The sequence below is a fragment of the Callospermophilus lateralis genome, chromosome 2, assembly GCF_048772815.1.
Source record: "Callospermophilus lateralis isolate mCalLat2 chromosome 2, mCalLat2.hap1, whole genome shotgun sequence".
NCBI lineage: Eukaryota > Metazoa > Chordata > Mammalia > Rodentia > Sciuridae > Callospermophilus > Callospermophilus lateralis.
Window position 1 is genome coordinate 101472392 of NC_135306.1, and position 25162 is coordinate 101497553.

The following is a 25162-nucleotide window of genomic DNA, read 5'->3' on the forward strand; positions in this document are numbered from 1 at the left end:
ATTTTGAGTCATTGTAAGACTGGTTGTTAACTATGGTCTCCTATTAGGCTAGCAAACACAATTGTCATGATTTGTTACTTCTTTTGTGTTTAAGGATGCATTTTAAAAGAACTATTGTCATAGTGGTTAGGTCTTAGAATAATTTCACATTAGTTACTATGACAGCAGCCCGCAGTGGGGATTTTAATCATACTGTACAGCTTGTGCAGAGATTTGATATCAGTGTTTTGCGGCATTAGATAAATTTTAGCTCAGGGATTTGACTTTGTGCCTATTACTAATGTTAATAGGAATTTTGTAGTTAATTCCCAAAGTAGGTTTCTGAATGTGAACTTTGGGAAGTTCAGGATAATGCATATTACGTCACTCCCTTGAAATGATAATAAAAATTGTTTTAAAGAAACAACCAGTCAATGTGTTACTTCTTAGAGACTTCTCTTTCCAGGTAAGTAGATTATTAGGGAAACAATAAGGAAGTAGTTAGCCTTTTAAAGCAGAAACTATAGCACTTGGTCAGATTCATGTGTCTTAGCTAGCTTTGCTAGCTTTGCATACACACAAGATATTTAATTAATTGGGATTATAAATGTCAGTTGGCCACAGAATCAAATCACTAGGTACTGCATATCAAACACTATAGTCCTTCAACAACCCAGAATGAGAAACTGAATTTTGACTGTTTCACTTTTACAAATATGAATTTTTTTCTCTTCATTTTGAAATTGGAGTTTTCTGGGGAGAAAGATCCTTTGATGATAAGTGGTAAACAGAGTCCCCATTTGCTTGTAAAGTTCCTTCTAATTCACTGAGAAATACTAGCGTCTTTTGTGTCTGAGTCACCTAGAATGAATGTATATTGCATGTGTACTCTGGGAGTTTAACAGTAAATAATTTGGTGACAAAGGAGTGAAGTATGGCTTTTGCAGAGCAAGGCCCTTGTGTGTTGGGTGCCCTGCAGACTTATAATAATGGTGCCTCCAGGGGACTGGGAAAGAAAAGTACTGACTTTCTCTGAGCACTGCAGGCAGGGGCAGGGTAGGAGAGGTGGAAGGACACCCCAACCTCAGTCCCACAAACCCTTGTGGTTCTTTTAATTCTGACACAGAATTTTCCTTTTCCTTGTGTTTCTGATGATGATCATTTTTTTTTTAACTTTTTTTGAGTCCTTTGTACTTTTAAGAGTATTTTGCAGCTTTTTTCTTCCTTTCTTTCTTCTTGCAAGAAGTATTTGAGACAGTAAAATTTTTGTGAAAATAGAAAACATGAATAAATGAGCATTGGTATCAAAAGTAAGTTTTAAACTAGTTCAAAGTCAGGTGTCCTTCAAAATCTCTCTTGAATAGTTAGAAAAGGGTGTTAGTTGCAACTTTAGTCTTTTAAAGCTTATTTTAGGTTATAGTTGCACAATTTATAGTGCTTAGTAATGATGAAAATTGTTAAATTCTAAGAATTTTTTCCTATGGTAATTCTAAACTGCAAACTCTACATTTTAGATTCTACTGACCTAATGGGAAATATTGAAGTGCATTTTGCCTAAGATAAACTGATTCCTGGGTATCTTGTATTTTTATACTCTCCTCTAAAGAAGTCACTTCATATTTTCCGCTAGCTACTGGGTTTCTTGCTTTCTATAACCCCTTCTTTAGAATAGGCAGAATACTCACATACTTAGAAAATTGTTTAACATTATATCCCAGCTGAAGATGAAATTTGAAAACCCTTTCCAATTATATTAAAGAAAGGAATTAGTAAAGGGGACGTTTTAGAAATAAAACTTATGTTTGTGTTGGACTGGGAAATGAATATAAGATCTAAAGTTATTTAACTGATTTTAACAGTGGCTTTAGGGTACTCCTGTATCCAAAATGTTACTGATAATATTGAGTCAAAATTTGGTTTTTCATTTCTTGAATACATTAGGATGAATTCAAGTTTTGCATTTTTAAGTGACTCAGTATTGCTTTTGCCAATTGGTAGTGATTTCTGTTTTGTTTTCTAGCACTGTGATGTTAAGACATGTGTTAATGCTAAAGCATTTAACCATAGTTCTTTGTATTATTTTGGTATAGATAGAACCATTATTAACTGTTTTATGGAAGAGTTTAAAAATGATTTTGATGATCAGATCCAGAAAGAAGGAAAAGCAGCTCTTCTTAGAGCCAGAGTTTGCCCCTCCTCCCTGGTTGGAGGGAACTGAATTGTAATCTCAGCAGAGTGCAGCTCCCTGTGAGAGGTGTGAGGCTGTTTATTTTCACTCCGGAGATGTGTATACTACAGAAGGAAAACTCTGGCCTGGCTTAACCTAAGCAAGTCATTACTTATCTACGATCTGGCAAGCAATTTGATTAAGGTTGACAGAGCTCATATAATATCAGGACCAGACCCTGTTAGTGATTGATGAGGCATGTCTGTAAGGGCTTTCCTGCCCCCCCCTCCCCCAATTTGAAAAGAGAAAAACTGAACAAGAATGAATATTTGTTCACCTACCTCATTGCCAAGTATAAACCAAACCTAACGTAGTTTTATCTATAGCAAGTAATGTGCTTTAATTTATAGGCTGTTTCTTAGGTTATAATTCAAAGGCTTAAAAATAATATTATATTTATGTCTGTTGGTTAACTTGGCTTTTACACATTTTCTTCTTTTTTTTTGGTGCTGACAGTTGAATTCATAGCATCACTAGGCAATTGCTGTACCACTGAGCCACACCCTTACCCCTTACCTTGACTTTTAACCGATCAAATAGTTGAAATCTTAACAATATAATGGAATTATTAACCTATAAAAGATTTTCCTCTTCATTTTCTAATGAAATTGAATTATTTGGGAGTCTTAACTTTAACTTAAGGCATTTTCAACCCCTTGCTTTCTCACTATAAGAAAGTAACTTGAACCATCGTAATAGCATATCTGGGTCATTAAGTGTTGCTGCTGACCTCTTTGCTAGACTATTTGCTCCTTATCTCATTCTCATTACTAACAGATTGACATAGTGAGTGACTGGAATGTGCCAAAACTTTAAATCACTAGTCTCCCTATAGTGTTGAGTCCAATCAAAAACCATTTCTTATTTGTATGCTTCTTAGTAGAAATGGGTACAGGCTTGGAAGACATCCCTACCCTTATTTATTTATTTATTTATTTATTTATTTATGGCATCAGGGATTTAACCTAGGGGCTTTCAACTATTGAGCCACAACCCTAGTCTTTTTTTTTTTTAATATTTATTTTTTAGGTGTTGATGGACACAACACAATGCCTTTATTTTTATGTGATGCTGAGGATAGAACCTGGGACCCACCCGCCTGTACTAGGCGAGCGCTCTACCGCTGAGCCACAATCCCAGCCCTCCCCCAGCCCTTTTTATCATTTATTTTGAGACAGGGTCTTGCTAAGTTGCTTAGGGTCTTGCTAATTTTCTGAGGCTGGCTTTGAATTTGTGACCCTCCCAAGTCACTGGGATTATAGGCATACACCACCAGGCCTGGCTACCACCCTTACTTTGGGTAAATTTAGTATGTGGGATTTCTAGATTAATGCAATGCTTGAATTGAAACATGAATTAGTTTTAAAAAGACATAATAAAAAGACATAATGCCTTGGCCTAGTGATTGGTACTTGTCACTATAATCCAGTTGTTGATATTGTTGTGTTTGAGGACGGTGGTTATTGACAGAAAGTGTTGTTACTGTGGTACAATTTAATCAAAGAGTGTCAGAACAAAATAAAATAGTATGGGATAAAATTTGGGTCACTTTTAATGTGGGAATAGACTGGAATTGGTTATATTTTTGTTCTTGGGTTTGTTAAAACTTGGCTTCTAGAAATGTGAGCAGTTAGGAAGTGATGTACTATCTAATGGTTAAATTTTGGTTAAACTTCTGGACCCCCAGACAACTGAACACTATCTTGATTTTCTTGCTCCAAATTTTCAGTTTTGTTACCCTTTCTTCCCCTTTTTCACATCCCCAAACACAACATAAACATACTTCAACAATAGTAAAAACATAAAATTATAAGAGAGATATGTCATGTCTATCTTCAGAACATGACATGTTCTTAAAAGCAAGGGATACTTTTTGTTGAATTATTTTGCAAACTTTTCTATTAATACAGTTTCCCTACTTATCTGCCAGGGATGCTTTCTAAGACTCTCAATGGATGACTGAAACTGGATAATACTGAATCCCTATATGTGTTGTATCAGAGTTATATATGATGCACATATATACCTATGATACAGTTTGACTTATAAATTAGGCACTACAAGAGATTAACAAGAACAATTATTGCATAGAAAAAATATGACAATATACAATAAAAGTTATGAGAATGTGATCTTAGCTCTCAGTATGTCTTATTGTACTATACCCATGCATGACTTTTTTTCTTTCCTTATTAGGTTGATAACTTTTACTTTTTCATTAAGGGAAGCAGTTTGATTGGAAACAGATATGTTTGTATATTTGAATATTCAGCATCACTACCCTTATGTTTTGGGGCCATTATTAAATGAAATAAGGGCTACTTTAACACAAGCATTTTGTGCTCCCATAGTTTATCTGATTACTGAGAAAGTCAAGTGACTAAGTGCTGGGTATTTATAGAGCATCCATATGCTGGGTAAAGGGATGGTTTACGTTCTGGGCAGGATTGGGTGGGACTGAATAAATACATTCCATTTCTCAGAATGGTTTGCAGTTTAAGGCTTACAAATTAATTCTGCAGATAAGGACAAAGTACAATTACAAGTACAAAGTACAAGTATTGTCAGCTATGGGAAATCCCAGTGCTTTCTAGAATTTTTATCTGTATATTTAAGTACTGAGCATGATAGTTATTTCAGATTTCTCACTTTTCTTTTGGGCTTATGTATGGTCAGAGGAGATTCTAAGCACTTCACTGAGATGGATAGCATTAAAGACCACCAATAAAGTGCCACTCCCAGGTTGTTTTAAAAAAAGAGAAAAAGAAATAGTAGGGTAGGGTCATTGGATGCAAGTATTTGATTGGTGATAGACCGGTTATACAACTGTTCATCACACCCTGGATCTGACCCTCTCTCCCCCGTTTTGTTTCTAGTTGGCCAGGATAAGTAGACTTATTCTCCAGTGACTCTTGAAGATTTAAGATTTAGTAGTGGAGGAGTATCCAAGAAACTGGAGCCAGAGGTTGTGGAATTGGAACATGATGAGTGGTGGGCACAGTTCCCACTTTTCAGTCAGTCATTGCCTCTTTATCTTGTACTTCTTCTCTCTTCAGAAGTATTAGTAATAATTCTTCAAGAAGGAGATGCTTATCATAAGAATTTTTTTAGGTAAGTCTTGAGAAACCCATTCTTTCCTTTTTCTCTACAGATTGCCCTGATTTTTGAATTTTTATCATTGATATCCAGGTTTGCAGAGAAGCACAGTAATTTTTGTAGTGGAATCAAACACATGTGCAGAAAAATACATTGTACCAAAATACAAGAAATGCATAGACTTTTAAGATATTCCCTCTGGGGCCTATAAAATAAAGGATAGCACTAAGTTGTATTGCATTTTTAGTTTTCTTAGGGTGGTAGCCTTGTGGCTATGGAGTTGGCATTCACTAGTTTCTTTTAACTTTTTTTGACTTTGTGGACTGTGAACTTTCTATGTGTTTAATTAGTTATAGTGCCATTTTAGTTAACATTATCTTGAGATGACAATGTATTTTGCTAAAAGGAGGCCAGCCTTCAAACTTGAAATGTTGGGTTTTTTTCAAAAGGAAAAATTCTTATAAAAACTTAATGTTGATTAAATAATGTTATTAATCTCATCTGACTGTGTTCAATATAAACTAGATGGAAACATATCAAACTAAAACAAATTTTAAAAGTAAATACTGATAAAACTACAAAATCAATATAACTCAAAAATTTAAAATAATTGCTTTTTAATTTTAGATTGCCACTATTAATCTTAATAGTTTGAAAGATATTTTTGATTACTTTACATTTCGTTTGTCTGTTTGATTCGATTTGTTTGATTTCTTTCAAAAGCAAGATTACCATTGTTTTTCCTTTTTCACCATCAATCCATTATTTTGTAGGCCACCACTTTAAAAGTGCACCCTAATATACATAATACCAAAAAAGCTTAAAAAAAAACTGTGAATGAAACATTTCATTATGTACTAACTTTTATTTCTTGTTGTTTAACCATTTAAATATGGGAGCTGGGTGATAGGCGTGTTCCTAATGATGGGTGAGATATCTGCTGAGTCAGGTGCTTTTCCAGTTTGGCATGCTATATTGCCATGAGCTAGAAGGTAATTCACTACTCCCACCTCTTTTTACTTTTTTCAGACTTTCTTTGAAAGTTCCAGTATTCTCTAACATCATCTGACCTTCACATGTCATTGGAGCTCCAAATACACAAATGCAAATTGGCCACTAACGTCTTGTGGTATGCCTTTGGCTGATCAGAATATTCCAGATCACATGATCATAGTAATTCATCAATAGTGCAGAAACACAGTGAATTTTATACTAACAAAAATCCACCTTCGGATTTGAATAGAGAAAAAGAACTAAAACCTAGTATTGTGAATCCTTGAGTGGCTGTGGATTCACACTGAAGTAAGTAGGCCTAAGAGCAGACACTTTTCAAGGTGTGTTTAATGGGTAAAGTTTATGCCTGGAGTCATCCAGGGTGCATGTCTCCCTGTCGTTTATTAGCTATCAACTCCTAGGAAGGGTATTGGAGCTTTCTGCAGTTTGGCTATCTCATTTATAAAATGGCAATAGTATCTATGTTGCTGCTATTATTTTTTGTCATAATTAATCTCATAAGGAATAGTAAGATAAATATGTATGTATATATGTGTGTATATATAAAAACGTATGTGTGTGTATGCACACACACAGACACATAATTATAAAAATGTTAGTTTTCCTTAGGACTGTACTTTTTATTCACTACATTAATTGGACCCTTACCACTACTAGTACCACTAATTTATATCCAAAATTCAACTGGATCTTTGAAAACTTTAAGAAGATTAATAAAACTGTTTGTGGTGTGACCTGGTTAATTTGTCTAATACTTCCGAAGTGTTTTTTTTTTAACCTTTTAAAAATCTTTGTTTATTTAAATTTTCCAAGTTTCCCAAGGGATCCAGACATCAAGAAATATTTACATATATTCATTAGTTTCCGAAGTGTTTTTAAAATTCTTCCTTGAGAGGTATCTTCCTATTTATCTTCCATAGCAAAAACTAGCTTAATTATGCTATAGAATTTTGATTTAACCAATTTTGCTATTAAATGATTTTGAACATATGTAAGTTCATATCATTTTGCAGGAAACAAATAAAATCCTGATATTTCAGTCTATATGCTGATCTCTGTCGGAAATATATGAAGACAGTCTATTGTATTTGTTTTGGCTACAATCTTTAGGAACCTTTGGAGCCTCTAAGGTCATGATGAAAGTACACTATATACATGTATGAAATCGTCACAATGAATCCCATTACTTTGTACAATTAATATGCACATATAATAATAATTTTTAAAAAATCACAACGAATGATGACTATTTGATGACTACTGAGAACAAAGTAATAGTGCCTCCTGTGTTGTTTATTGAATCTTTTTTCCCTTAGGCTTAAAGGGACCTTTTAATAACGTGCATTATTTAATCTGTTTTCACTTTTACCTGTAGCTTTTTGGTAATACTGCATCATATTCTTTTTTGGTCATCTTGACTTCAGTACCTATTTTAAATTATACATCATGTAGCTGTTGCTTATTGGTTTTTCAAATGGCATAAAAATAAGTAATTAAAAATTAGCATTAAAAATAAGTACATAAGAAAATGTGGGTCTTCCATGGCAAAACAAGTAAACTCTGTGATCAGGTTGTAAAACATTAATGTTGATTCTCTTAAAAGCTGTTTAATAGCATTAGACCATTTTTATCATTTCTGTGTTGACTTGCCAGAATGTTTTAAACATATCATATCCATGGTTTTTTAAGTAACTTCATAATTCCCAGAAAACATTGTTAGGTTTCTTGCAGTGTATGTTTATTCATATATCAAAATTTATGAAGCACTAATTTAGTGTAAGATACTTCCCAGGTATTGGATGTACAGTGATGAACAAAAGGAGCACAGTCTCTTCCTTCATGAAACAGAAATAGTGGTTAATCACACATTGTTTTAGAGCAGTTTGGGTTCACACAGTGGAGTGGAAGGTGCAGATGTTTCCCATACCCGCTACCTCCAAAGAAAATTACATTTATGTGATCTTGAAAATAATCTTGCCTGATTCATTTTTTACAGTATAGTGAGTCCCAGTGAAATCAAATTCTACACTTTCCCTTCATGACCCCCTGTTGGCTAGGGTTTTACACATGGGAGATCAAATTAAAACAAAAATCAAGGCCATTACTGAAGAAGGCACTTAAAACTTGAATTGTTAGGGCAGTGTGCAGAAAGAGCAAGGGGGTGATGGAGACTTTTTTGAATCAAATATAGGATTGGATCTGACAAACTTCCTGCCTTTCAAATACCAGCTTCCCTGCAAGGTCTAAAAATTTGGTCTATTTTGATGGGAAAGAGAATAATGCAGATAAGAGTTGGGACTCTGGTGCAAATGGGTCCTCTTGAGTGGCAGAGACATGTTGCTATTAAGGACACTGATAATGCTGCTTTTGGGGAGATTATATTAGTTGATGACATTGAAGATGAAAAGCCATGGGATATCTTAAGGGACTTGTGACTTAGCCTGTTTTATAATGAGATGTGTAGTATTGAGCTGCTGTAACATAATCCTACTGATTTAAGATAGTGAAAACATAAGTCTTTTTAGATTAGTTGTTAACACTGATCTTCAAAACGGCATGATTTTAGGAAGATTTTATGTGTATATGGAGTAAAATGAGTAAAAGCCAACCAAAAGCCACATAGTGATTGTTTCCTAAAGCTAAATTTATTCTGAAATGATTTCTTGCTTAGCTTTGGTCTCATGAAATATTGATAGTAGATGGCAGTTCTGAATTTGTAAAAAATTATAATATTCTTGCTTGGCAGAGTTTTGGTAATCTTACATAGTACTTACAGGTGGTTTTTTAAAAGTTAATTTTTTTAAAAAATATTTTTTAGTTGTTGATGGACATTTATTTTACTTATTTGTATGTGGTGCTGAGAATCGAACCCAGTGCCTCACACATGCTAGGCAAGCACTCTATCACTGAGCCCCAGCCCCAGCTCAAAGTTAATTTTTAAAAAAAATTTTTTTTGGGTGATGCATGAAATTGAACTCAGGGCCTTGCTTGAGCTAGGAAAGTATGCTGTAATGATCTACACTGCCCCCATCAGCACCCAGGTGTTTTGTTTTATAATCTTTTGATTGTTAACACCCCAAAGTTATTCAGCCATTGTAGTAGTTTAAAGTTAGTGAGTCATGAACATACAATTGTCTATATTAGGGTATGGCTTCTTTGCTCTCTCTCATGTATAAGATTTATGCCCAAGTATTTATGATACCTCAGTTTCTAGTGTGGTTCTTTCTCTGGCCACAGACTTAATTTTTAAATTTTTCTCCAGCAGAAAGGGGACTACCTCACTTCACTTTAAGGGCACATTATTGTTCCAAGTCCTGAGGTCAGGAGGACTAAAAGCCTCTCCATAAAAGTGCTTTTTAGATGTTTATTAGTACCGCTGCTGGTTATTTTAATTAGTAGTATGTTTTATTTGTACCCCAAGGCTGTTTAAACAAAGATTGTAATTCAGATAAACAAAATAATATCTGATGTTTTGGAACACCCACACCTGCCATCTGGGCCTTTCCTCTGAAGGTGCTTACTTAGGTTGGCAAGGAAGCCAGGAAGAGAAAAAGATGATTATGTGGAGTGATGCAATGTTTTAGAACATATATTCTTGGAAAGCTTGATACTTAAGTTCTCTCTCTCTCTCTCTCTCTCTCTCTCCCCCCTCCATTCTTCTCTCTCTCTCTTTTTTTCTGTCAATTTTGAAAATAATTTATTAAAATTTTTATTAGCATGTATGATACCTATTAATGGGATTCTCTGTATTTCCATTCATTTATGTAGTGTTCACTATTCAAATTCAACCTCCCCTTTTCCATCTAAGTAGTTTTCAAATTGGTTATGTGATTTGTTTGTCAGCAATAATTCTTTTAAAAGATAAGTGCTGAATCTTAATGAGAATACCCATTTTCCATCGTATGTGCATTTCTGACAGTGTTTCAGAATTCTATGAATACCTCACTGATAGTTTGATTGTAAGTTGGTGGATGTCACTTGCACAAAGCAAGAAAATTTACTAGATAAATTCCTCCTGTTTTTTTTTTTTCTTCCTGAATATAAAGTATAGGAACTGCCTTTCCAAGTGATTCCAGTAAAACTGTTAACTTCACATCTCCTACTACTTTTTTAAGTCAGCACATACAGTCTTTCTCACTTAAACACCGAAGGGCTGAACTTTTTTGTTTTTTGGGTTTTTTTTGGTACCTGGGATTGAATTCAGGGCTACTTGACCACTGAGCCACATCTCCAGCCCTATTTTGTATTGTATTTAGTGACAGGGTTCTCACTGAGTTGCTTAGTGCCTTGCTTTTGTTGAGGCTGACTTTGAACATGCAGTTCTCCTGTCTCAGCCTCAGAGTCACTGGGATTATAGGCGTGCTCCACCATGCCAGCCTGAACTTTTTTAGAGCTGAAGTTTTGTTGTTTTGGGATACCTTTGCTGTTTCCTCTCCTTTCTTCTTTCAGTAGTGCAGTTTTGGGAGTCTGCCAAAGATGAGGCAAAACTAGAGTGTAAGAGCTATAGCCAAACTTTTAAGGTTTTTTTTTCTTTTCTTTTTAATGTAAACATAGCAGTTGTAAAATGTTTGTCATAGAATTCTAAAACTGAAAAAAATTGTGGGGATTTTTTTTCCCCTTAGAGACAGATTATGCCATGGTGGGTTAGTTAATGTTCTGAGTAACATTCTTGAGGAAAAGAAATTATCGATTTAGATCTAACTAATAATTTGATTTTAAGTAAATTATTTTAAAAAATGAGATGCTCTTCCTTTTGATTTTTTTTTTTTTTTTTGTAGCAAAAGGTTCATAATTCTTAGCGCTAACAAGAGTTAAAGATGTCAGAGATTTAGGATTTTAGGAAATGAGGGGAAGGTTTCTATTTCATTATTCTACTTTATCTACCCTATCTCTCTCCCATCATTTTTCCCCAAGTACCTTGAATATGGCTTGAATGTATCACCCAAAGTTCATGTGCTGGGAACTTTGGGGGACACAAACAATGTAGAGAGATGGGACTTTTGACAGGTGACTAGTCCATGAATGCTTTACCCTCAGGAATAAATTAATATTGCCTTCATGGGAGTGGGTTAGTTATGGTGGGCCTGAATTCCTGATAAAAGCAAGGTTGATCTCTTGTTTTATGCTCTCTTGCCCTGCTACCTTGGGATGATACAGCACAAAGGTTCTTGTGAGATGCCAGTACCATGGTCTTGGACTTCCTAGCCCCCATAACTTTGAGACAAATAAGTCTGTTCTTCGTAAGTTAGCTAGTCTCTTGTATTCTGTTATAGCAGCAGAAAATGGAAAGAGCTCTCCATACATTTTTGTGGTTTTAGGCTGCAGATTGCAACCTCCTTCTCATACTAGTCCTTAGAAAGTGGGTTGAATGAAGAAATCTCAGGAAAAGCTCAGGAGCCAACCCTCAGCTTTGTTAAAATTCTCAGACTCACATTAGCCATCTGATGGATAAGGTTGTAATTTTTTTTTTTAAACTCCTAAAAATGAACCAAAACAGAAAATCCTTATATTGTGTGTGGAAGTCAACAAAGGCAAATCTTTCCAAGAAGAATCAGAACCTACAAGGATATTTACATATATCAACATGTAAAGGTGTATCTTATAATTGTAGACCATGACTATAATTGTGTAAGTATGAAATATGAGTGAAGTGAAATATGAAAACTTTCAAAATTGTTTCATTAAAGAAGTCAGTTACCTTGGAAAACTCTGTATTTAGTCTCACATTGCTGTTATTTTGCCAAGAAATTTGGTGTTCTTTTAGCATTTATTGTTTATGGTACATTTTTAAATTTTTTGATTAAAAAAATATAACTATTAATGAAGCCGGGTGCAGTGACACATGCCTGTAATCCTAGCGGCTCAGGAGGCTGAGGCAGAAGAATCATAAGTTCAAAGCCAGTCTCAGCAACTTAGCAAGGCACTTAGCAACTCAGTGAGGCCCTGTCTCTAATAACACATTTAAAAAAAGGTCTGGGAGTGTGTGGCTCAGTTGTTAAGCACCACTGTGTTCAATGCCCAGTACAAAAAAAACCACAATACACACACACACACACACACACACACACACACCCATTAGTGAATAAATTGGGTAATTATGTTGGGGCTAACACTATATAGAATTAAAAATCGAGTATAATCATAATGAGAATGATTTTTATACCTGGTTTATACATTAGTACTGAAAATAGTTAACAAAGGATTTTTTTTTTTTCAAAAAAATTTTGCTCCAAGGTGCATCATTGGAATAAGTTACCTGTCTTCCAGGTTGGTCTGTCTGCTGCTGTGGTTTTTCCAGTGCATGTGTTTCATAGGTGTATATGTGCACATTTCTATCTCAGTGTGCTCAAGTTATTTCTTTTGATCGTCTAATTTGCTGTTGCCCAGTGTAATGTTACAGTGCAGTGGCTGCTGCTTGATACAGGCTCAGCCTAATGGAGTTGTTCTAGCAAACTTTGCTTCATTTCTGGTAGACAGGCAGGACCTAATGCCAAAGACAATTTCTCAGGCTCTTCATGCTGTATTGTGCTGTGTTTACAAAGATATTGTGATCTTAATTGACTTGTTTTTCTATCTTCATCTTTTTTCAAGAGGACATTGTGTCCTGATTGTTACTTTGGTTTTAACTGCGTATCACTGATTTAAGGTTTTTCTGGGGTGTGAGTTTCTTGTATAGGTCATTGTGTGTTTTTACTTATGTTTGAACCTATCAGTCAATTTGTGCCAAGTATGTACTGACTACATAGTAATCTGCGATTGACTTGTATGTCAACTTTTGAATGTGCCTGGAGAGTCCCATTATCAATGCACAGCCACTCTTCCATGGTAGAGTGACAGATTTGATAAAGCTGTTTCTGACCTAATTCCCATCACCAATTTGAGCAAGGCGGAGGTTCTTGAGAAATCTAGCCTTCTTCAGTTATTTTTTCTAACTTTAAGGATGGAATAGGTTACCTGGAAACTACTATCTGAATGTTCCAGATCTCTAGGAAGCTAGGTTACATAATTTACTGTTACAGGGATCTAGTATTAAACTGGCATTGATTCAAGTTTATTTGTAGCAAAAAAAAAATTTTTTTTTCAATAATTTCAATTTTTTTCTTGTTTGCTCTTTCTTAATTGCTCGACTGTATATATTAGAATATATTTCATGGACATTAGTTTCATATTGGGGCTTTTCCCCCTTTGTTATTAAAATGAAATCTAAACTAAACTAAATTCCATGAGGGTGAGTCTTTTGTAACTGCCAGGGAAAACCCTCTACTTATGTTGTTGTTCCAGTGCATCATTTGGTCTAAGCAAAGCACTGGACTTTTAAACAACTGTATTAATTATGTTACCTAACATGTATATACAACTCTTTTTCAAACGCTTCCAATTCCTCCTCGTCAAAAAGGTTGGAGTCAAGTGTCTGATGGCATCTTTGAAAAGTCTGCTCAAGTTTAGCTAGTTCTTAGCAAACTTAAAAATTTTGCTTTTAGCATTTGTTTTGTGGTTACCATAACTCTGTTATTTTTTACCAGAAGTCAGTGCCAGCAACAAACTTGAATATCCACTGAATGTTGCATTTGCAGCAAGTATTGACTCCCTACTTACTTGCCAAGTAATCCCCTTGCACTTTACTATATTTTATCTTTTCAATAATTTCTCTCAAATGCTAAGACATTTTAGCATTTTACCATCTGTATGGAGCTATGTTTTTAAATATTTGTAAGGCTCCTATATAATTCACTGGATGCTAGAATTATTATCTCCACAACTCTTGGGGTTTTTTTGTGCTCTAGAGGCAAGGAGAAATAGTCTGTTAGAAAGAGCGGAACAGAAAATTTGACTTGCCCTCTTTAAAAAACACCCAGATATTGTGAGTAGAACCTAGCTCAGCTCACAGGCCCTCTCTTTGGGTGTAATTAGTACCACATTGATTCAGGTTTGCAGCTGCCAGCCCCTTGCTGTTGCCTTTTTCTACTGTGACCCTTGATCCTCATGACCTTTCCTGGGGTTAGTCGTAGGCCCTTTTCATTGTGTTGGTGCTGAAGTGGCTCATGTGGAGTTGATTATTTCTTTGCTCATTTGGCCTTTTTGGTGCCATAACTCCGAGTCACTTCCATTTTCCCCCCTCTACTTTTGGCGGTCCACAGTGAAAGGAAATGCATTTGCAGGGAGCAGATAGTTTGTATGCTTGGCTGACTCTACTGAGACTCAGGAAGAAGTGGGGGAAGGGCTGTAAAGTCTGTAGGTGCCAACTTTTTAAAAATAAATTGATCTGAAGGATGGCATGGTCATGAATAAGTGTTCATAAAATAGATACTGTCTGCATTTCAAATAAAGAGAGCTTTCCTCACAAGAAAAGACTCCTTATCAGCTATTGAGAGTGGACCTCGATTTTAGTATTCTGCAGCTCTCCTTTATAAGATTTATATATTCCTCCTACTGACTCAGAGTGTGGCAGGTCAGAGAATGCATCATTGTCAATTGCACATGAGTGCTTTAAGGGATTCTTCAGTTTTTTATAGAACCTGCATGACCCCCAGAGAATCACATGCTCTTAGATAGTGTATTTCCTGCAAGTAACGTAAGCACTTTTCTTTGCTTCTTTTTTCCTTGCCCTCCACCCTTCTGTAAAATCAATGAAGGATGTGTGCCAGCTGTTACTCTCATTTTAGGAGACCCCATGTGGACAGCATGAAGTCTGTCACTGATCAAAGTCTAGTCATCACTCCGGAGTGAACGGTTTGGGAACATGTCTGATTACCCTAGACCACATTACCTTTGAAAGGCATATCAGTGTGAAATCCAATGACATTTCTATGTTTGATCCCATCCCTGCATTAACAGTTTTTGTCTTTTCCTTTTTGTTCTTAAAAATTTTCACCAGTAGTATTGATAGTGTGGCTAATTTTGAATAAGTAGTTCCTATTCCTTTAAATATGGTGATTTTTAGGATTCAGCTTGAGCCTTCCTCCTCCATTCAGGTCAGCAGTTATGTTTGGTTGCTGTTGTTTCCCAAAATTTCCATCTATTATCCAAATTTGTTGAGATCTTCGAGTGTTTTTCTGCTGGCCTTCCAGATCTCTCCACACCTTCAGGTACAAGCGCCGTCCCCTCTGACACTCTCCACACAGCACCATGAATGACGCCGCTGCTCCTCATGTGTTCCTTGTCTTAGTAAATGGATATCATCCACTCACTCATTGGTCCAAGTCAGAAATCTGAATAGCAGCCTCAACTCCTTACAGTCAAAGCAGAGAGGAAACAAAAAAGTGGAGAGGTGAATGCATTCCAATTGTGTCTAAGTGGTGTGCTCTTTCCCAGTCCAAATCATTCACTATCTAAATTCTGTCCATTTAAATGTCCATGTCTTGAATTAGAAAAAAAAAAATCTTTTGAATTTATCCTTGACATTCCTTTAGTCCAGGTTTTTGGTCCCTCTCACAAGAGTCTTCTAACTTATCTTAAGCCATTCTCTACATTGCAGTGAAGATGGTTTTAAAGGTACACGTCTGAGCATGTTCTTGCCTGCCAAAAGCTTTTCTTTCTCTTTCAGGTAAAACTGCACACCTTAAAATGATTTATGTTGTTCTTTATGCTCTAGTTTCTACCCACCTGTAGTCTTACCTCTTGTTCTTGCTCTTTTTTTCTAGCGCATACTTCCTTGCTTTCTGTACCCGTGGTGCTACAAACACACTGTTTCTTCTGCTTAGAATCTCTCTTTTCTATTTGTCTTACTCCTTCCCTGCACCCATCTCCCAAATTTATTCATCTGATTTCATCTCATCATTGTTTCCTTAAGAAGTCTTTAACCCCAGATACAGGTTGGGTGAGTCTTCCATTTTTCCTATAGCATCTGTACTTTATTCTGTGGCTCACCCCTCCCTCCCTCACTTAACTGCTTTAATTCCTGAAAACCTTTATTTCCTAATAGCTCTGCCTTTTAGTGAAAATGATGTATGTTGATTTTTGTTTGTTTGTTTTTGGTGCTGGAGATCCAACCCAGGATCTTATGAATTCTAGGCAAGTGCTTTACCGTGTTCATTGATTTGCTGGAAAAAAATCATGATATGTACTATCCCAATCCAAGATAGCCAGTTTTCACAGGGGAGGAGGCTGAGACAGGAGGATTTTGAGTTCAGAGCCAGACTCAGTAAAAGCAAGGTGCTAAGCAACTCAGTGAGACCCTGTCTCTAATAAAATACAAAATTGGGCTGGAGTTGTGGCTCAGTGGTTGAGTACCCCTGAGTTTAATCCCTGGTTATTGCCCCCCCCCCCCCAAAAAAAAGAAAACCTCAAAAATCTTTGTTCTTAAGTGCACTAAGTTAATTCTACTTGTCAAAGGAGGAAGAGAAGACTAAGGACGGTGGCTGTGAAGAGGGGATGGTAAGTAGATTCTTCCAAGGGGGTGGAGAGTCAAGACGAACTTTTAGATAGGAAATCTTTTTAAGGTGCTCAGCTGTCTCACTTTCAGACTTCACTTAAAGTTACAATAGAGAAAAACACCTTATAGCACAATAAAAGTGAAACATGAGAGTATTTCATGACCTGTGGAAATGGTGGCCATCACCATAGTCAGAAGACTAGGAAAAAATTCTCCCTGTTCTTCCTTTTACTTGGCATCTGTCCACAAAGCTCCCTCTTTTGGGGCCATCCAAATGTGGCATGTAGTCAAATTTTTTCTACATGATGCTTCCTGACTATAAAAACCATGGTGTCATATAAAGTGATGAGTGTACCTTTGCCTGAAGCTGTAATATCAAAGTACCACTCTCTAGAGTGTTTTTCTTTAGTTTCTTATTGAAAAGTTGTTATACTGAATGAAAAGAAGCCATCCAAACAGGGGAATCACTTTTCAACAGCCTCTGTAGCAAAATGTTGCTATCTGAACAGTTGCCATGTACCCTAAGTCTGGATTATAATTCTGTCTGTGCTTGTTACTTTCTTTCCCCTGATGCTAAACCCCACGCAGTGTCTCATTTGTTCAGGGTTCCCAGGATTGCATTGTGTGTGACATATAGTAGGCATGCACCTAGAATTTGTTGCATTGATCTGGAAGCAGTGGTGCATTCTTGTAGTCCCAGAGGCACAGGAGGCTGAGGCAGGAGGATTGCGAGTTTGAGGATAGCCTCAGCAACTTAGCGAGGCCCTAAGCAACTTAGTGAGACCCTGTCTCAAAAAATTAAAAGGTCTGGGGCTGATGCTTAATAGTTAAGCACCCCTGGTTTCAATCCCCCATACCAAAAAAAAAAAAAAAAAAAAAAAAATTGCAACGAAGATGAATTCTTCTGCTTTGAAATCTTTTAATACTTTGTACTCTTTCATTGAACTTAAAGCATTTTTCTTTATTCCCGAGTTAATCATGTTCATGCACTCCCCTGCCACTTTTTTTTTTTCATTTGAGCTGCAATTTCTTTGAGCTCTTCTTAGTAACCTTCAGAAATTATTCCTCCCTCATCTTTATACCCCTCACAGGATTTTACCAGAGTAGATGTTCTAGGTCTTGAATGAATTGATTGAAAGACTACTCCTTTAAAAGAATAGGGGTCCTTGAGAAGTTTGAATAGGAAATAATGTTAACTTCTTAGCTAAATTACTTAAAATTTCCAGGCTGAAAGTTGCATGTGAGGAAGGTTCAGGTAGTTCCATGTGTTTTTTTTTTTTTAAAAAAAAAAGTGTATTCAGTTTCTCTAACTGAAACTATGCTGAGTTAATCTTGATTGCACATAATCAAGAAATTTTTAAGTAGACATATTTTAGTTTTTAGTTACAGCAGAAAACTCATTTTTCCTCAACAGTTGATAAATAGCATGTTTTAAAATAGATGGTTTGAAAATAGGAATCACTCCTTTTCTGAAAAGAAAGAAATCACCATGTTTCATGCAGAATAAAGAATTTTCTATTTCGAATAACTACACTGATCCCAAAGCCAAGTTTTTGTTCACAGATTTACCATAGTTATTCCCTAAACGTGGAGGGAAGAAAAAGGAGGAGGAGAAGAAATTCAGAAAGACAGCCTTGATTGTTCTTAGAAAAGCAAAGGCGATGCTTCAAAAACAAAGTAATCAAATCTAAAAATTCAGGAAAGACTTTTCCCATAGGATTATTCTGGCAGCATGTTGAAGAGGGGTTATAAAAGCAATAAGTTCACAACCTGAACAATAAGTTAAGTAAACTTTAGGGAAGTATTTCCTTTCTTATTCTAAGACAAGGCATACCTTTTGCTTCCCTTTGCCAGCAGAAATGCTCCTAAACCTGAGATAGCATATAAAATATGGTTTGTTACACACAACAACTTCTACATACATGGGATGGAGAGGCATAAAGCTCTGTAATTTAGGGTATGCCAGCTCTTCTTAGTAACCTCAGGATTCAAGGAGCAGCACTCTGCCAGACAGGATTGGGGAGCTCTCCAAACATTTCTGTAGCATGGAGGAAAAAATTTTCCTGTTCTGATCTGTGGGTTTAATATTTAGCTGCTCCATTTTTGTTTTGTTTTGTTTTGGTACCCTATAGTCTTTTTCCTGAAAGACTGAACTACCATGGGCTTTCCTGGGAGCAAAGTGACTACTAATCATTTTCTGAGACACATCAGAACTGCAGTAGGAAGGATGGAATTATGTTGGCCACTAATTTGATCTGAAGATAAGGAGATAGAAGGACTTTCTTATGGTCATGACAGTTCCTTCTAAGGCTAGTGAGTTAGATGAGCCTTAACAGTTCTGTTCTTCACATAGGAATTCAATTTAAAATCCAACCCCTTGAATTATTTCATTACCTCTAAAAGTTAAGTAAATAGAAGTCTCTATATATATACTACATGGATAAGAGAATCAGTAGGGAAGAGAAAATACAGTTTTGAAATGAATGGCAATTTATTTTTTGAATGCCAGCAGATTTTCCCATAAATTGTCAGCAGTTTTTGCATACAAATTTATTTTTAGAGAAATACATGTTATAAATTAAAACCACATGGCATAACAACAGTGAGTAACTCCTTATCCTACTTTGCAATGGATTCTGCGTAAAAAGCAGAGACATTTTTTTTTTTTTTTTCTGTCCATGGTGTTTTTTTGTCATTGGAAAGTTAGAGATTGAAGAGGTTTGATAAATATGGCCTGTATCATTTCTTTCTTTTTGCGGTTACATTTATGTAAGTTTAAAACATTGGTAGAAAAATCCCTAATAGATTAGTTAAGTTGTCTCATGCTCTATGAAGTATTTTAATTGATTGCTTAAAGTCATGTTTTATGTCCACATTTCACTTACCTCAATGGGAGGATCTACACCATGTGCTGATGGAGGGATTTCCTTCATGTGCTGATGGCTTGCTGGGGATTAATGGGGATACGGTTATATACTGGTGCCTTCCTTGTGGAAAACAACTTGATGCTGTGTATTAAAAGTCTTCAAAAAGTTTGTACTCCTTGACCCGGTAATTCCATTTCTAAAAATCAATCCAAAGGAGATAATTAAAAGAGAGGCTCAAGATTTATGAACAACAGTAGGCATTACAGTGTTATCAGTAACAGTGAAAAAGCAAAAAAGGTGCATATATACACACAAATACATCTATTCAATAGAGTATCTGCAAATGTTACAAATAATGTTCATGAAAGATTTTAATAAGGAAAAATCATTATTGAAAGGGTTTAAGATGTCACATATGTTGTGATCTTTCACAAATGTACACATACATGAAAAGAATTAGAAGCACATCAAAATATTGTTTTGTTTTCTGCAGGTAGGATGGTCATGTTTACTTTCCTTTTCATCTTTATGTATTTTCCACACTATACTGAATGTATAAGGGGTTTTTGTTTGTTTGTTTTGTTTTTTTGATCAGTGAGTATTTGTAGTAACATATACACTGTCAAATATGTGGAGGAAAACCTTGAATGGCTTATTTAAGATAATAGGCATTATATTAACAACAATACTGAGTGATTTTAAAAAAACAGTTCTAAAAAATATGATTACGTACCCCATTTGAATCAAATGTATGATATGTCAAGATCATTGTAATGTTTTGAGCAACTAATAAAAAAATTAAAAAAAAACAGTTCTATTGACAGTATGATTTCAGTCAGACTTCTACTCTAATATGATTTAAGTCATAATTGTGTCTTAAAATTTTCACATGAAAACATTTAAATGCCTGAATGCTAGGACAGAGGTCAAACAACTTTCAGTAGGTGTTGTAGAAGTGGAGTTGCCTGGTGGACTCTTCCCAGAGGCCTTTTCTCTACTGGTCACAATTTCTCTATCAGAAAAGAGAGTAAGAGAAGGTGGGATAGCAACTGGGCTAAGGAAAGGAAGGCTGATTTGTCCCCAAGGTCAATTTTTATGGTGAGAGAGATGATATATATATATATATATATATATATATATATATATATATATATATATATGTTAAGGCCACTGACCTGTATGTAAGATGGCAGTTTTGTTTATTTGTGGTAGACTTTGTCAAAAATGTTCATTTGCCAGAGAGTTCAGGGAACATTATATGTATATGTGTTTTTGGTTTTCTTAATAACTTACTAGTCACATAGCTCATTAAGCATTTCCTCCTTTGAAAAACTTAGTACTCTAGAAAATGAGATGGTATTGAGTGATTTTTCAATAATGCTAATGGATCTACTCTGTTTTGTACTTTTATCACCTGTGTAATTAGTGAAGTTTATTGGTGATGTTGTACCTGAGATTCTGTTGGTAGCTATTAAATATAATTTCAAGCTACCTGACCTGTGTAACAACAGAATCCAACTTTTTGTTCTCTTGTTACAGTTCCAACAAACTGAGCAAGCTTACTATGGATAAAGAAAGCCAAGTCAGCAAATATTTAATAAACATCTTTTGTTTTATTTCCAATTTCCCAAAGCAATTGAGAACATATTAAGAGTAACCCAGTAGAGAGATAGACTTAATAAAGGAGATTCCTGTGTGATCATATTTAGGTAGCAGTAATGAGCTGTGGAACTTCAAAGGACAGCTATGAAATAGGTCATGTGCCAGGATTAAGGTTGACTCTGAAATTTGTTTCACTGCCTTTTAGTAAATAAATAGTTGAAGAAAGATTTGGCAAAAGAAAGAATTAATCCTCCTGTCCACATTCTTCCAGGAGAGTGTCTCCTGTTAACAAGTTATTTGAATGTTTACTTTGCCTTGACTGCCTACCAGTGGCTTGTCAGTTCTTCCCTTGAACCAAGTGAGAGTTCAAATAAACCAGAAAGTTTTCACACAGCTGGACCCTTCTGCCGATGAGTGGTGCTGATATGTCCTTTTCCACTTTTTAAAAGTGGTCAACATGAAAGCAGTTGAAAGGCAGTCCGTGACCTCCTATCAGTGGCCTAGATAAACTTGAGTTTGCAGCTTTTAGATTTTGAAATACCTGGCATAGAGAAGCTTAACAGATTCTGGGAGGTACTGTTTCACTTACTAAAAGCCTGATGTGCCTTGCTTTGCATTATTACTCAGAATTATCCATGGTTAAGATGAGAACCTTTGCATAAGTGAATATGCATGTAAAAATCTCATTTCTAAAATGTCATCAATGTGGCATAGCCATTGAATTTTGTTGTTTTCCATAGTCATAGGTTCTGTGTCCATCTCTGGCCAAGCAGTAGCATGGAATTGAATTTGCAGACACAATAATCTAGTCTAGCATAGTGCCTGGCATATACATAGTAGGTATTTAATGTACTTTTGCTGATTTGGTTCAAAATTTATTTAGATAAATAAATGAATATAGAAATAAAAAATATAGCTAAGTATGCTAAATCCAGATGAGATGATAGTTTTCATTATATACTACTCTTTAAAGTTCATGTGGGAATTACATTATGTTAAGGTATTCCCTCCATTTTAAGAAACATTTTATTTATGGAGTGCTTACTTTATTCTAGGCATTAGAATTTTACATATTGAATATGATGTCATTCTTGCCTTCAAAAAGGAGAAAGAATTAGCCATATTTGGAGGATGCATGGGCATTGTTAATTTGACTAATTTTATCTATTCTCTTCTTGTCCATTTTTCCCACTAACACATAAGGTATAGATTTTGTTGGTATTAATTATTTTTATTTATGAGGTAAAAATGGTTCTATCTATCCTCAGCTCCTGAGATAGTGCGTGGCATACAATAAATATTCTGTAAACATTTGTTGCATAGATAAATGATTTTGATAGACGTTGCCCAATTGCCTCCAGAAAGAACTTACAGATTTTATTGCCACAAACAGTATATGATAGCTATTTGTCCCCATATTCTAGCCAGGGTGGGGCTTGTTGAAACTTTTTAAAGTTTTGCTAAATGTGCTATACTATTTCTGTATTCAAAAACCTTCCCCTGATTGCTTTCCATTGCTAGCTTTTCTCCCTGTTTTTCTGCCATCTTGCATACAAAGCCCTTGTAAAGCTGTCCCTGCTGCTCTCTACATTTCCTCTCTTCCCTTTCTGTCCAGACCCCACCCTCAGACGTCGATCTGTGCAAAACTGCTCTTGGTGATATCACCTGTGATGCTCATCATGCCTTTCCCCTGGAATCTCACCTTATTTTGGTTCTCACATATGTTTGAGATAGATGACCACTCTCTTATAGAAATGTTGTAATTTTTCTCCCTGAACACAACATTCTCATGGATTTCTTCCCATTTTATTGACAATATCTGCTCCATCTCTATTACTTCTTCCTTCTCTATGCAGTCTCTAAAGGTTGGAGTATCCCGAGACTCTTACATGGTATCTCCTTTATCCTCTAATCATGTTTTCCTTAGAGCGCATCTTCCACAACTTTCATACATCTAAAATCTGCATTTTCAGTCAGAGAAATGCAAATCAAAACCACCCTAAGATTCCATCTCACTACAGTAAGATTGGCAGCCATTAGGAAGTCAAACAACAACAAGTGCTGGCAAGGATGTGGGGAAAAGGGTTCACTTGTACATTGCTGGTGGGACTGCAAATTGGTGCGGCCAATTTGGAAAGCAGTATGGAGATTTCTTGGAAAGCTCGGAATGGATCCACCATTTGACCCAGCTATTCCCCTACTCGGTGTATTCCCTAAAGACCTAAAAAAGCACACTATAGGGACACTGCTACATCCATGTTCATAGCAGCACAATTCACAATAGCAAGACTGTGGAACCAACCTAGATGCCCTTCAATAGACGAATGGATAAAAAAAAAAATGTGGCATTTATACACAATGGAGTATTACTCTGCATTAAAAAATGACAAAATCATAGAATTTGCAGGGAAATGGATGGCATTAGAGCAGATTATGCTAAGTGAAGCTAGCCAATCCCTTAAAAACAAATGCCAAATGTCTTCTTTGATATAAGGAGAGTAATTAAGAACAGAGTAGGGACGAAGAGCATGAGAAGAAGATTAACATTAAACAGGGATGAGAGGTGGGAGGGAAAGGGAGAGAGAAGGGAAATTGCATGGAAATGGAAGGAGACCCTCAGGGGTATACAAAATTACATACAAGAGGAAGTGAGGGGAAAGGGGGGAAAATATAAGGGGGAGAAATGAATTACAGTAGAGGGCGTAGAGAGAGAAGAGGGGAGGGGAGGGGGTAGGGGGGATAGTAGAGGATAGGAAAGGCAGCAGAATACAACAGACACTAGTATGGCAATATGTAAATCAATGGATGTGCAACTGATGTGATTCTGCAATCTGTATACGGGGTAAAAATGGGAGTTCATATCCCACTTGAATCAAAGTGTGAAATATGATATATCAAGAGCTATGTAATGTTTTGAACAACCAACAATAAAAATTAATTAAAAAAAATAAAATAAAATCTGCATTTTCAGATCTGATTTCCCCCCACAACTCCATGCTCATTGGTGTACCTGTTGATCTGACAGTGGTACTTTGACATCTAGTAGGTACCTCAAACTTACCTTGGCCAAACAGGAATGCTGGCTCTCCTCCACTTCACTTTGTCTCCCACTCTCTAATCTTCCCTAGTTCAGTAAACAGGGCTATTATTGTTCTCTCACACCTAATCTGAGAGTTGTCCTTGACACATCTCTTTATCTCAACTTTATATCCTTGCCTCAGCAAGTATTGTTGTTTCCGCCCTTTGGAACAACATTCTGAATTCACTTACTTTTCACCACTGGCATAATTGATGACTCTGGTCTAACCCTCAGTGCCCTTATCTGTCTCCTGTGGAATTTCAGGGTCTCCTGATTGCTCTTTCTCTTCATGCCTGTATACATTTCCTTGTATTCTTCACCAGCTGGTGATTTTTTTTTTTTCTTTTGGTACTGGGGATTGAACTGAGGGGCACTTGACCACTGAGCTACATATCAGCCCTATTTTGTATTTAATATAATTTAGAGACAGGGTCTCACTGAGTTGCTTAGCATCTCACTTTTACTGAGGCTGATTTTGAACTCGTGATCCTCCTGCCTCAGGTTCCTAAGTCTCTGAGATTACAGGCACACACCACTGTGCCAGGTTCCAACCAGCTGGTGATCTTTTTAAAACATAAATGAGATCATATCCCTTTGTTTCTTTCAGTTCTCTAAGGGCTTGCTAATACATTTACAATAAGTCCTCAAATCTTTATCAAGATCTTCAAGATTGGGTAGGATCTTGCCTGGCCCTCCTCTCTGCTTTCATCTCTTACTTCTTTCTTCCTGGCTCATTCTTCTCTCACCACAGAGTGCCAAGTTAAGTCCCAATACAGGTCTGTACTTGGTATTCCCTCTGAAGAGTCTATGAGCCTGAGTCTCCATCTGAAAAAGGGAAGAAAACCAGTAGCAACTATGTCATAGAGTTCTTGTGAAGATTAAATTAGTGTATTAGAAGCACTGAAATGGGATTGGCGTATGGTAAC

General features: G+C 36.0%; 1 protein-coding gene across 5 annotated transcripts in view; it reads left to right on the plus strand.

Moving 5' to 3' along the window:
- Cdon (cell adhesion associated, oncogene regulated) overlaps positions 1-25162 on the plus strand; it is a 97314-nt gene that overhangs the window by 10775 nt on the left and 61377 nt on the right. The gene's annotated exons all lie outside the window — the stretch shown is intronic.